Here is a 15,081-nt window from a genome sequence, read left to right on the forward strand (position 1 = left end):
CTCATCAGTAAAAGGCACATGACTGCCCGCTTGAAGTTTGCCAAAAGATACCTAAACACTCTCAGACCATGAGAAACAAGATTTTCTGGTCTGATGAAATCAACATTGAACTCTTTGGACTGAATGCCAAGAATCAAGTCTGGAGGAAACCTGGCATCATCTCTATGCTGAAGCATGGTGGAGGTAGCATGGGGATGTTTTTCAGTGGCAGGGACTGGGAGTCTAGTCAGGATCGAGGGAAAGATGAACGGAGCAAAGTACAAGTCTCTGAATGTCCTTGAGTGGCCCAGCCAGGGCCCAGACTTCAACCTGATTGAACATCTCCCGAATGGTGCAGCAGTCTAAGGCACTGCATCTCAGTGCTAGAGGCATTCACTACAGACCCTTGTTCGATTCCAGGCTGTATCACAACTGGGCATGATTGGTAGTCCCATAGGGCGGCGCACAATTGTCAGAGTGTCGTCTGGGTTAAGGTTTGGTTGGCCGTCATTATAAATATGAATTTGTTCTTAACTGACTTGCCTAGTTAAATATATTTTAAAAATTAACATCTCTGTGAGACGTGATAGTAGCTGTGCAGCAACGCTCCCCATCCAACCTGACAGAGCTTGAGGATCTGCAAAGAAGAATGGAGAAACTCCCCAAATATAGGTGTGCCAAGCTTGTAGCATCATACCCAAGAAAACTCTACGCTGTAGTCGCTGCCAAAGCTGCTTCAACAAAGTACTGAGTAAAGGGTTTTTGCTTTGTCATTATGGGGTATTGTGTGTAGATTGAGGGGGGAAATGATTTAATCAATTTTAGAATAAGGCTGTAAATGTAACAAAATGTTGAAAAAGTCAAGGGGTCTGAATACTTTCCGAAGGCACTGTATGTCTGACATGGTACACTTAGAAAAAAGGGTTCTTCAGCTGTCCCCATAGGAGAACCCTTTTGCGTTCCATGTAGAACCCTCTACAAGGAACCCAAAGAGTTCTACCTGAGTATGATGAAACCAAAAGGGTTCTTCTTGGGCAGATCCTCTAAAGCTCTGTCAGGTTGGACAGGGAGCATTGCTGCACAGCTATTATCAGGTCTCTCCAGAGATGTTTTTAAAAAATATTAAACTAGGCAAGAAGGTTAAGAACAAATTCTTATTTAGAACCCTCTACATGGAATGCAAAAGGGTTCTACCTGGAAAGAAAATTGAGTTCTTCAAAGGGGATTCCTTGGGGACAGATAGCATCTTTTTTATAAGAGCGTACAGGTGACTTTTTAAGCCCATAACCATGTGTGTGAGGTGTGTACTTTTGTTTCAAAGTAGATTTGTTTAAGACCACCAAGAAATCACTGTAGTAAAAGGTTAATCATTGTCTCCAGTCTTTACTAGGACTTATTTACGATAGAAAACACAGCTGTCGCCTGAACAGTCTATTCGGAAATACAGCAATTGTGAGCAGATAGCTTCCACCACACTCAACATGGCATGCCAGGTCTGAGCAAAACGTAGGAAATTTGACTAAAATCCGGGCCATTCCATTTGGTATGGTACTGTATGTTACTTTGTTATATTACATTACATTGGGCTACGTAAATCCGGGACACTTAAATTAGTATGATATGTTATGTTTGGTATGACAGTAGGTTACTTAAGGCAAATATTAAAGGAGTTTAGCTGGTCATGGTGGTTGGGTGGCTACATAGAGTGAAAGTTTAGCAACCGAAAGGTTGCATGCTCAAATCTCATCAAGGACAATTAGCTACTTAGCATATTAGCTAAGCCCTCCCCTAACCTTAACCCTATAACCTAACCCTAACCTTAATCCTAATCTTAACCCCTAACCTAATGTAGTTTATCATACTAAATCAGTCAAAAGTAGCATATCATACTGAACTATCAATACATGGGACATAGAGTATATACAATTCATTACATTGTATGACTGCTATTACATTCTTAGGCCAATGTAATGTAACCTATTATACTAAATGGAGTGACACAGATTTTTGTAAAATATAATACATTTTGCTCTGAGACCAGGTTGTCATGGCACTGCAGCTACAAGACAATGTTACTAGCCTAAGGAGCAGCAAGAGGAACTGCCCATCTCTACCTTCAGACTATGCACAAACCCTACACCTCAACTTGAGCATTTCGTTCTGCCACCGCTGATTTCTTGGCCCTCCCACCCCTATCGTTTTTTGTGTGCAGTGTGAACACTCCAAAGGAACTCAGACCCCACAAAATGTTGTACAAATCCAGAGTGCATGTCGGAAAAAGATCTTGGTTCCTTTCTAAACATAGCAATGTGAATGCAAAGAGGACTCGGTCCACAAACTAGGTGAAGTGAACTGGCAAAAGAGTTGAATCCTCATTCAAAGGCAGTGTGAATACAAAGAGAACTGAATTCTTTCTGGTTTTTGTATTTTTTTGTACCCCAGTTCACTTTAAAGAGGACTGAGATCAGTTCTTTTAAAGAGGACTATATGTGAAAACACCCTTAAATAATCCCACAGCACCCCCATCACACCCACTCCTTACCGCCCTCACCACCCCCAAATAATACCCCAACCCCAAAAAATTATAATAAAGTAATGCCTTAAAGTTGACCCCCTTACTAGCTCTGACTTTGCTGATACAGTAGCTACTTTATTGAGGAAAAATGTACTTACTATGACATGTGGTTGCTATCTCTGTATTGGAGTGTCTGCTAAATGACTAAAATGTAAAAATGTAATACATTGAATTCCAGTCTCTGCGTTCATACAGTAGGCATTTCTTACTAAAGATGGAAGCTTCATTCTGGGCCTGGAGAGCGCCACTGAAATCTTTCTGGGCTTACTGACATGATTCTGTGTTGTGACTGAAAACATTATACTGTACCTTTGCCATCTACCTCTCCTGGACGTGGATCCCGGTTGTATCTGCAAGGACACATTCAGTGAGCATCAATTCAACATCCATCCTATTCTGTGATCATATGATACAGAATGATATCAATAGCCTCAACCCTGACTGTATATGGCTTCTTTAGTGTTCATTGGTCTTCCTCGTGGTCCAGTCGCACCGGGAGATAGATACTGCAGCCCTACTGCTGGAAACTACATCTGGTGATACGAAACGTGACGTGACACGCTGAAGCCGAAGACTCTTGTAGTCCTTCAGCAGTTTCTTTAGCAGAGTGCTCTTCCCTGCTCCTGAGGCCGCTCAGAACAACCGGCCTGGGTCCTGACATACACTGGAGGAGAGGGAGAGGGTTCAACAAAGTGGAAAACATTAAACACGTGAAAAGCTATACTTTTACATTGAATAGTGAAACTTGTTCTCAATTGAACTAACTAGTTTTCTATTGAAAATGTGTGGCTGTGATATGCATAATAACAAATAGCTTCTTACGAATTGCATCTTTCTTTCTTGGTCGACTGAACCTTCGTTATTTCCTGTTGAGACAAGTATAAGAATATCAAGTTTAGTTACAAAGCCATCACATAAATATGACTCAACACTTACTACCGACCACAGGAGATTGGTGGCACCTTAATTGTGGACCACAGGAGATTGTGGCACCTTAATTGTGGACAACGGGCTCGTGGTAACGTCTGGAGGCGGAATATTTGGATATCAAATACGTACATGGTTTCAATATGTTTGATACCATTCAATTAACTCCATTCCAGCCATTATTATGAGCCGTCTTCCCTCAGCAGCCTCCACTGCTACCACTGACTGACAATTATACTTTGTCCCCATACTACATGCAGACAACCATCCTCTTCAGACTCACCTCAATAAGAACACTTTGCAGCTTCTCACGCCTCTCTAAGTCTTCATTGACAATAAGCGCGCCAATTATTCCTGGCTCGTTGCCTGAAATAGAGAGTGATAAATGAATGAAAGCTCTTCTCAAAATCATTGTTAAAGGCATATACGGATAATTCATTGTTCCATCCATATTCTTCAAACATTTGTAGTATGGCCATGTCTATATGGGACAGTAAGGGGGACCTACTAGGCTCCATGTCAACTCGCGCTGTCTCCAGGCGGCTTTCTGCAGACTCTCCTCTGTCTAGTATTTCTGTCCCTCAGACGCTTTTCCTGTAAACATCAATGGTCCCCAAATATATTACAATTTGTAAATTTCAAAGTCTCATATCCGACTCAGGATGACCAGCCCAGTCTTAATACTTTTAGCTACTTAGCATGTTTAGCTAACCCTTCCCTAACCTAACTTCAACCCTTTCAGCTAGCCCTTCCCTAACCCTAACTTCAACCTTTTTGGCTAGCCCTTCCCCTAACCCTAACTTCAACCTTTTTAGCTAGCCTTCACTAACCCTAACTTCAACCCTTTAGCTAGCCTTCCTCTAACCCTAACCCTTTAACTCCTAAACTTAACCTAACCCTAAACCCTAGCCTAGCTAACATTAGTCAGCTACCCACCTATTTAGAATTCGTAGCATATTATACATTTTGCAAAATCATAACATATTGTGAATTTTTCTAATTCATAACATATTGAATGTTACGCAAAATCATAACATATAATACAAATTGTAATTCGTAACATATATGAAATTGGTGATGGACATCAACAAACGAATACATACCATACGAAACATAACATATCATACTAAATTGAGTGTCTCGGATTTACTAAATGCTCTGAGACCAGGTTGGCTTGACATGTCTAAGGATGATTATCATATAGAGAAAATAATAGGGGTCCAAGCTCAAAACCTTAAGAAACGCCATAATACAGTAAAACTCTCTGCGTTGTATGATTGTTGACTAGTTACAGAGTTTACAGACGCAGAGCCACGATAGTCTGTATTCCATCGTGACATATATCTGCACCTCAGTAAGAGCATATCAAATGAGTTCGTAAATGTTTTCTATTGGACCATGCGGACTATGGAAGCTCTGAACTCTGAATTGGACTTTACCAGGATCTCAATAGAGGGGGGCTGGATAGAAACATAGATGGGGTCCAGATCAGTCTCCTTGATGTTCTTCACTCCCTGGATCTCCACATCTAAGATGCAGATGAGGCCCTTGGCCCTCACGTCATCTACAGAAGACTTGCTGTGTAGAAAATAGACAACATAAATGATGCTCATTAATTGTTTAAGGATCCCATTGAACAGCACAAGAACGCACCTTTCCACCTAGGTATGTACTATAGGCTTATAACAGGGGATGGGGAGTGACATTAGACCAGTGACTATTCCTCACATGCGACAGAATAGCTAGGGTAAGAGGATAGTAACATTAATCATAACACCAAAAGCTATTATCAGGGTTTAGTTGTTCAGATTAAGAGTGACACTGCAGGTGTTGAGTTCTGTGTGCTATCAAGTGCTATCCTGATATGTACAGTGCATTCAGAAAGTATTCAGACCCCTTGAATTCTTCCACATTTTTTTGCGTTACAGGCTTATTCTAAAATTGATTAAATAGTGTGTTTTTTTCACTCACCAATCTACACACAATACCTCATAATGACGAAGTAAAAACAGGTTTATAGAAATGTTTTTAAAAAATGTATTCAGGCCCTTTACTCAGTAATTTTTTGAAGCACCTTTGGCAGCGACTCAAGTCTTCTTGGGTATGATGCAATAACATCTGCTAAACATGTGTGTGTGGCAAATAAAATTAGATTTTTAAGCTTGGCATACCTGTATTTGGGGAGTTTCTCCCATTCTTCTCTGCAGATACTCTCAAGCTCTGTCAGGTTGGATGTGGAGCGTTGCTGCACGTCTCTCCAGAGATGCTCGATTGGGTTCAAGTATGGGGTCTGGCTGGGCCACTTCAAGGACATTCTGAGTCTTGTCCCGACGCCATTTCTGTGTTGTCTTAGCTGTGTGCTTAGGGTCATTGTCCTGTTGGAAGGTGAACCTTTGCCCAGTCTGAGGTCCTGAGCGCTCTGGGCAGGTTTTCATCAATGATCTCTCTGTACTTAATCGTTGTTCATCTTTCCCTCAATCCTGACTAGTCTCCCAGTCATGCCACTAAAAAACAATCCCACAGCATGATGCTGCCACCATGCTTCCCCATAGGGATGGTGCCAGGTTTCCTCAGATGTGACACTTGCTATTCAGGCCAAAGTGTTCGATATTGGTTTCATCAGACCAGAGAATCTTGTTTCGCATGGTCTGAGAGTCTTTAGGTGCCTTTTGGCAAAAAACTGTCGGGCTGACATTTTTACTGAGAGTGGCTTTCGTCTGGCCACTCTCCCATAAAGGTCTGATTGGTGGAGTGCTGCAGGAGATGGTTGTCCTTCTGGAAGGTTCTCTCATCTCCACATAGGTACTCTGGAACACTGTCATAGTAACCATCAGGTTCTTGGTCAGCTCCTGACCAAGGCCATTCTCCCCCGATTGCTCAATTCGGCTGGGTGGCCAGCTCTAGGAAGAGTCTTGGTAGTTCAAAACTTCTTCCATTTAAGAATGATGTAGGCGGTGTGTTCTTGAGGACCTCCAATGCTGCAGAAATGTTTAGTACCCTTCCCCAGATCTGTGCTTCGACACAATCCTTTCTCTGAGCTCTACAGACATTTCCTTTGATCTCATGGGTTGGTTGTTGCTCTTACATACACTGTCAACTGTGGGACCTTATATAGACAGGTGTGTGACTTTCAAAATCATATCAATCAATTGAATTTACCTCAGGTGGACTCAGTCAAGTTGGAGAAACATCTCAAGGATGATCAGTGGAGACAAAGGTGGACCTAAGCTCACAGCAAAGGGTCTTAATACTTATGTAAATATGGTATTTTTAATTGATGTATTTATTTTTTTGCAACCATTTCTAAAAACCTTTACTTTGTTATCATAGGATATTGTGTGCAGCTTTTGATGAGGAAACATGTTTTTATTTAATCCATTTTAGAGTAAGGCTGTAACATAACAAAATGTGGACAAAAGGAAACTTTTCTGAACGCAGTGTATTTAAAAAACAAAAATTAAATATATATATTTTTTTACCTTTATTTTACTAGGCAAGTCAGTTAAGAACAAATTCTTATTTTTCAATGACGGCCTAGGAAGAGTGGATTAACTGCCTGTTCAGGGGCAGAATGCATAGATTTGTACCTTGTCAGCTCGGGATTTGAACTGCAGCCTTTCGGTTACCAGTCTCAACGCTCTAACCACTAGGCTACCCTGGAGGATAAAGCTCATTCTGTCCCCGCCTGTCTCTTTTGCTAATCTAGCTGGACTCTGCATTTAAAGATATCTTTACAAAGCAATGACAGGAGAAAACCCTACTGGATTCTAGTCACCAGTGGAGCAAGTACTCTGCTTGTTCATTTTTGATGTATCAATATCACCGGTAGGGCAACATAAAAGCAAATTAACTAGCATACTGTTCCAAAACTCCAGTAATGTTCCCAAAATTATCAGGTTTTCAGAAATCCAGGTTAGAGAGTTCTTGTATTTCTGGTTATTCCCTCTTGATTCCAGGAATCCTCCATCTGGGATTTCTAGAAAGCCTGAGAATTGTGGTGTCATCAGAAGGGTACAAAGCCTACATGTAATTCAAGATATTTTTGGGTGTCAACAGAGGTTATCAACATGTACTCTACCTTGTTCCCACCTTACAGGTTGCCGGAAAACTCAACATTCTCAATGTATTTTCCCATCATCAATATCCTCCTGCATAGCCTCCCTGTTTGAGAAGTGGTAATCTTCAAATGGACAGAGAGGAGAATGATCAATTCATTGTCATTCAGGCTTGAAAGCAGATTTGAAGTTACAAAACCAGCTTGGATTCAAATCAGGAGAGCGTCACTGATATCCTTCTTGGTTTACTGACATGATCTGTGTGCAAGGATCGACGCTGGTAGACGAGAAGCAGGGACAGGAGGAACATTTCCATTTAGCAACAGACATGGAACAGGACAAGACAGCGTCAAGACATGACACATACCGACATTAATGCTGACATAGGAACAAACGGGAGCAGACAGAAATAAGGGGAAGGGCAATCAAAAAGTGAAGGGAGTCCAGGTGAGTCCAGTGAACGCCAATACGTGTAATGATGGTGACAGGTGTGCGTAATGAAGGGAAGCCTGGCAGCCCTCGAGCACCAGAGACAGCGGGAGCAGGCGTGACACTGTGTTTATGAGTCAGAGAATATTACTGTACCTTGCCATCTACCTCCTGGACGTGGCCCCGTGTTGTATCTGTAAGGACACATTCAGTAAGTATCAACATCCATCATCCATATCCATCATCAACATCATTCATCAACCTCCATCATCAACATCCATAATCAACACCATTCATCAACATCCATCTTCAACACCATTCATCAACATCCATAATCAACATCCATAATCAACACCATTCATCAACATCCATCATCAACACCATTCATCAACATCCATAATCAACATCCATAATCAACACCATTCATTAACATCCATCATCACACCATTCATCAACCTCCATCATCAACATCCATCATCAACACCATTCATCAACCTCCATAATCAACATCCATCATCAACACCATTCATCAACCTCCATCATCAACATCCATCATCAACACCATTCATCAACTTCCATCATCAACATCCATCCTCATAATCACCATCATCAACCTCCATCATCAACATCCATCATCAACCTCCATCATCAGCCTCCATCATCAACATCTACCATCATCCTCCATAATCAACATCCATCATCAACATCCATCATCAACCTCCATAATCAACATCCATCATCGACATCCATCATCAACATCCATCATCAACCTCCATAATCAACATCCATCATCAACATCCATCATCAACCTCCATAATCAACATCCATCATCCACATCCATCATCCACTCCATAATCAACATCCATAATCAACATCCATCATCAACCTCCATAATCAACGCATCCATCACTTCAACCTCCATCATCAACATCCATCATCAACATCCATCATCAACCTCCATAATCACATCCATCATCAACATCCATCATCGACCTCCATAATCAAATCCATCATCAATCCATCATCATCCATCATCAACATTTTATCATCAACATCATCAACCTCCATAATCAACATCCATCATCGACATCCATCATCAACATCCATCATCAACCTCCATAATCAACATCTATCATCAACATCCATCATCAACCTCCATAATCAACATCCATCATCCACATCCATCATCCACCTCCATAATCAACATCCATCATCAACATCCATCATCAACCTCCATAATCAACATCCATCATCAACATCCATCATCAACCTCCATAATCAACATCCATCATCCACATCCATCATCCACCTCCATAATCAACATCCATCATCAACATCCATCATCAACCTCCATAATCAACATCCATCATCAACCTCCATCATCAACATCCATCATCAACATCCATCATCAACATCCATCATCGACCTCCATAATCAACATCCATCATCAATCTCCATCATAACATCCATCATCAACATTTATCATCAACATCCAGCATCAACCTCCATAATCAACATCCATCATCAACCTCATAATCAACCTCTATAATCAACATCCATCATCCACATCCATCATTCACATCTATCATCCCTCATAATCAACATCCATCATCAACATCCATCATCGCCTCCATAATCAACATCATCATCAACCTCCATCATCAACATCCATCATCAACATCCATCATCGACCTCCATAATCAACATCCATCATCAACATCCATCATTTACCTCCATAATCAGCATCATCATCAATCTCCATAATCAACATCATCATCAACATTTATCATCAACATCCATCATCAACCTCCATAATCAACATCCATCATCGACCTCCATAATCAACATCCATCATCAACATTTATCATCAACATCCATCATCAACCTCCATAATCAACATCCATCATCAACCTCCATCATCAACATCCATCATCAACCTCCATCATCAACTCCTGGTCATAAGGAAGGCTATCAATAACCTCAGCGATGTGCATTCAAAGACATGCCAGCCGACCCTAAAGGTGTGCCGTTTCTGTAGTGTTCAGTGGTCTCCATTGCAACCAACAAGAAGAAGAATGGAGATAGAGGACATCCTCTCTCGTACCAGTCAGCACAACTATAACTAGTTATAATTGTGCTTGAATATGGATTGGATACAGAGCTCTCCCACATCAAAATCCTTTGGCAAACTTGGCCTAGAGTTTGATAAGGCTGAGAGTACCGATAGATAGGGCTTAATGCTGTCCCACTTCCTCCCTGACAGGATATACACAAACGTACGTGACACGCTGAAGCCGAAGACTCCAACATAATCCCTCAGTAACATCTTCATGAGAGTGCTCTTCCCTGCCCCTGAGGGGCCGCTCAAAACAACCGGCCTGGGTCCTTCCATAACACTGGAGGAGAGGGAGAGAGGAAGTACAATGAAAGATACAGTGGAAAACCTTTCATATTGTCACATAGTGTTCCTTTAGCTATACATTTGCTACACATTTTTGGGTCATTTGGGCATTAAATTAAAACATGCTAACTTTTGGACAAAAATGCTAAAGTTAGCATTTGTGCAAGCAGCCAGCTAAACAGAAATAAGACATTGCTCTCTCTCTTTGTCCAAAGACTATTTATAGGGTAACCAATATGTAATTTGTAATTCGGGTGAACAATGCATTTATACAGTTTTTTTTAGGTATAAACAGTGGGCAAAAAAGTATTTAGTCAGCCACCAATTGTGCATGTTCTCCCACTTAAAAAGATGAGAGAGGCCTGTAATTTTCATCATAGGTACACTTCAACTATGACAGACAAAATGAGGGAAAAAAAACCAGAAAATCACATTGTAGGATTTTTAATGAATTTATTTGCAAATTATGGTGGAAAAAGCAAAGAGCTGAGTCCGTGTACCTATGATGAAAATTACAGGCCTCTCTCATCTTTTTAAGTGGGAGAACATGCACAATTGGTGGCTGACTAAATACTTTTTTGCCCCACTGTATGTAAACAAATCTTTCCACTACTGATTTTTGAGAAAGCTATGTACTAGATACTTATACGTCAACTGTGCATTTTAGTTTTGACCTCTACATGGACCTTGTGCTTTTGTCTTCGTGGATTACCTAGGAGATCTGTATTGGTTGCACCAGTCCACTCATGAACTCCAATGCCTTTCAGTAGCCTACTGCTGTCTGGCCGGACACTACCACAACAGATATACCAAACAAAAGGGAATCAAGCACTACCAGGTCTTCTTCTGTAACCTTCAAAATAACCCTCTCTTGCCCAGATTAAGTCTGGCTAACTCAGGAGCCAATCTGTTTAGAGTGCTTGGAGGGTAAACAGCTAGCGAACCTAAAGCTGAGCAGCTCTTCCTTTGGTCCCAGGCTCAGACGCTAGAGATAATCCACTGATCCAGGGAATAAACTCATCTGATGGAATGGCTATGGCACAATGATATATGGGGGACAGCCATTGGGACTGCACTTCAGGACCACACAGGGACCACACATCAAGAGTGTCCAGACGTTAAGGGTTAAAAACAAAACCCACAGAAACCTGAAGAAAGATTCAGCAAATTGCCCTGACTGTTTAATCTAGCAGGTGGTTATAATCACTTCTATAATGTAGCTCATCCATGTGCTGCCATTCTAGTAACACTCTGTTAGCACTATGGGAATTATGTAGCTCTTCCATGAAACCAACATTGGGGACATAGACAATTCCTCACTTTAGCAAAAACCCAACTCAACATTAGGCAAATAAGTCGGAATGCACTAATGAAGCAGATTGGATGATAGGACTTTGTAAAAGGGATTAGGAATAGATTTCACGGTCCAGTACAGACAAGTACCATGCACGCCTTTACTTAAGTCAATCTGGGCCAATGAGGTTGATTAATAGAAAGTGGGCCAAATGGAACACCCGGCACTGAGCTGCGTCAACACTGTATGTCTGCATCATCACCATATATCTGCCTGCAGGAAGTCATATTGGTTGTTCTATTGTGACTCTGAAAATAAGGACATTCCCAGATATAAACCATGTTCAAATAGGCACATTTCAAGTCAATCAGCAGTGGCAAAACATTCGAGTAATGGGCGGATCGCTCTTCATACTGTTGGTGAAATGATGTTGTTGCTGACAGAGTCAATGGCTAATCAGGCAGTCTGACCTATTTCGTGTCCTGGTTGACTCTCTATATTAATGTGGTCCTTAACATTCAAAGATGTTGCATGGGTATAGCACACTAAAGACTATCAAACAGATTGACTTATTTAATTGGAGGGGATACCAGAATCCACTCTAAGATACTCATAGACCAATAAAACCCAGATTCCTGTCTGCTGACCTTAGTTAGGCTTTTTTTTTTTTTGCTATGGGATTGTGGTCATAATTGAATAATTAAGTAAAGGGTCTATTGCCTAGCCCTTAAAAGGACACAACTTTCCAAAGACAACAAATCCTACTGCATGTAGGTACCTGAAATTATACCAAATCATTGTATAATCTTTGTCAATATTTAGGTGCATCTTACGTACGCACAAAACGTATATTTCCAAGCATAGCAACTAAAGAACACTTTAGTGTTCAAAAAACAACATTTCCTGTTTAAATTGATTACTGAAGACAGACCACTTGATGTACTCTAGGCATGTCTCTGCTACCCTGCACTCTTAGAAAAAAAGGTGCTACCTAGAACCTGGCTATCCCCATAGGAGAACCCTTTCCCATAGGAGAACCCTTTCCCATAGGAAAACCCTTTCCCATAGGAGAACCCTTTCCCATAGGAAAACCCTTTCCCATAGGAGAACCCTTTCCCATAGGAGAACCCTTTCCCATAGGAGAACCCTTTCCCATAGGAGAACCCTTTCCCATAGGAGAACCCTTTGATTAACTGTTTTTGTTTGCAAACCCTTTCCACGGAACCCAAAGGGTTGTAGCTGGAACCAAAAAAGGTTATCCTATGGGGATAGCCAAATAACCCTTTTGGAACCCTTTTCTCAAAGAGTGTACAGTATATGAGCTATTCCTGTCCTACAGTATATTAGCTATTCCTGTCCTACAGTATATTAGCTATGTCTGTCCTACAGTATATTAGCTATGTCTGTCCTACAGTATATTAGCTATGTCTGTCCTACAGTATATTAGCTATTCTGTCCTACAGTATATTAGCTATTCCTGTCCTACAGTATATTAGCTATGTCTGTCCTACAGTATATTAGCTATTCCTGTCCTACAGTATATTAGCTATGTCTGTCCTACAGTATATTAGCTATTCCTGTCCTACAGTATATTAGCTATGTCTGTCCTACAGTATATTAGCTATGTCTGTCCTACAGTATATTAGCTATGTCTGTCCTACAGTATATTAGCTATTCCTGTCCTACAGTATATTAGCTATGTCTGTCCTACAGTATATTAGCTATTCCTGTCCTACAGTATATTAGCTATGTCTGTCCTACACTATATTAGCTATTCCTGTCCTACAGTATATTAGCTATGTCTGTCCTACAGTATATTAGCTATTCCTGTCCCACAGTATATTAGCTATTCCTGTCCTACAGTATATTAGCTATGTCTGTCCTACAGTATATTAGCTATGTCTGTCCTACAGTATATTAGCTATGTCTGTCCTACAGTATATTAGCTATGTCTGTCCTACAGTATATTAGTTATGTCTGTCCTACAGTATATTAGCTATGTCTGTCCTACAGTATATCTACAGTATATTAGCTATGTCTGTCCTACAGTATATCTACAGTATATTAGCTGTGCCTGTCCTACAGTATATTAGCTATGTCTGTCCTAAAGTATATTAGCTGTGCTTGTCCTACAGTATATTAGCTATGCCTGTCCTACAGTATATTAGCTATTCCTGTCCTACAGTATATTAGCTATTCCTGTCCTACAGTATATTAGCTATGTCTGTCCTACAGTATATTAGCTATGTCTGTCCTACAGTATATTAGCTATGTCTGTCCTACAGTATATTAGCTATGTCTGTCCTACAGTATATTAGCTATGTCTGTCCTACAGTATATCTACAGTATATTAGCTGTGCCTGTCCTACAGTATATTAGCTGTCTGTCCTAAAGTATATTAGCTGTGCTTGTCCTACAGTATATTAGCTATGCCTGTCCTACAGTATATCTACAGTATATTAGCTATGCCTGTCCTAAAGTATATTAGCTATGCCTGTCCTAAAGTATATTAGCTATGCCTGTCCTAAAGTATATTAGCTATGCCTGTCCTACAGTATATTAGCTATTCCTGTCCTACAGTATATTAGCTATGTCTGTCCTACAGTATATTAGCTATTCCTGTCCTACAGTATATTAGCTATGTCTGTCCTACAGTATATTAGCTATTCCTGTCCCACAGTATATTAGCTATTCCTGTCCTACAGTATATTAGCTATGTCTGTCCTACAGTATATTAGCTATGTCTGTCCTACAGTATATTAGCTATGTCTGTCCTACAGTATATCTACAGTATATTAGCTATGTCTGTCCTACAGTATATCTACAGTATATTAGCTGTGCCTGTCCTACGGTATATGAGCTATGTCTGTCTAAAGTATATTAGCTGTGCTTGTCCTACAGTATATTAGCTATGCCTGTCCTACAGTATATTAGCTATTCCTGTCCTACAGTATATTAGCTATTCTGTCCCTACAGTATATTAGCTATGTCTGTCCTACAGTATATTAGCTATGTCTGTCCTACAGTATATTAGCTATGTCTGTCCTACAGTATATTAGCTATGTCTGTCCTACAGTATATTAGCTATGTCTGTCCTACAGTATATCTACAGTATATTAGCTGTGCCTGTCCTACAGTATATTAGCTGTCTGTCCTAAAGTATATTAGCTGTGCTTGTCCTACAGTATATTAGCTATGCCTGTCCTACAGTATATCTACAGTATATTAGCTATGCCTGTCCTAAAGTATAGCTATGCCTGTCCTAAAGTATATTAGCTATGCCTGTCCTAAAGTATATTAGCTATGCCTGTCTACAGTATTAGCTATGCCTGTCCTAAAGTATATTAGCTGTGTCTGTCCTACAGTATATCTACAGTATATTAGCTGTGTCTGTCCTACAGTATATCTACAGTATATTAGC

At 40.5% G+C, this 15,081-nt stretch overlaps 1 pseudogene; it reads right to left on the reverse strand.

The window, feature by feature from the left end:
• Positions 1-2,863: 2,863 nt before the first annotated feature.
• LOC135567653 (guanylate kinase-like) lies at positions 2,864-10,357 on the reverse strand (annotated as a pseudogene).
• Between the last annotated feature and the right edge of the window lie 4,724 nt (positions 10,358-15,081).

Source organism: Oncorhynchus nerka, unplaced genomic scaffold, assembly GCF_034236695.1.
Source record: "Oncorhynchus nerka isolate Pitt River unplaced genomic scaffold, Oner_Uvic_2.0 unplaced_scaffold_1880, whole genome shotgun sequence".
Classification (NCBI taxonomy): Eukaryota; Metazoa; Chordata; class Actinopteri; order Salmoniformes; family Salmonidae; genus Oncorhynchus; species Oncorhynchus nerka.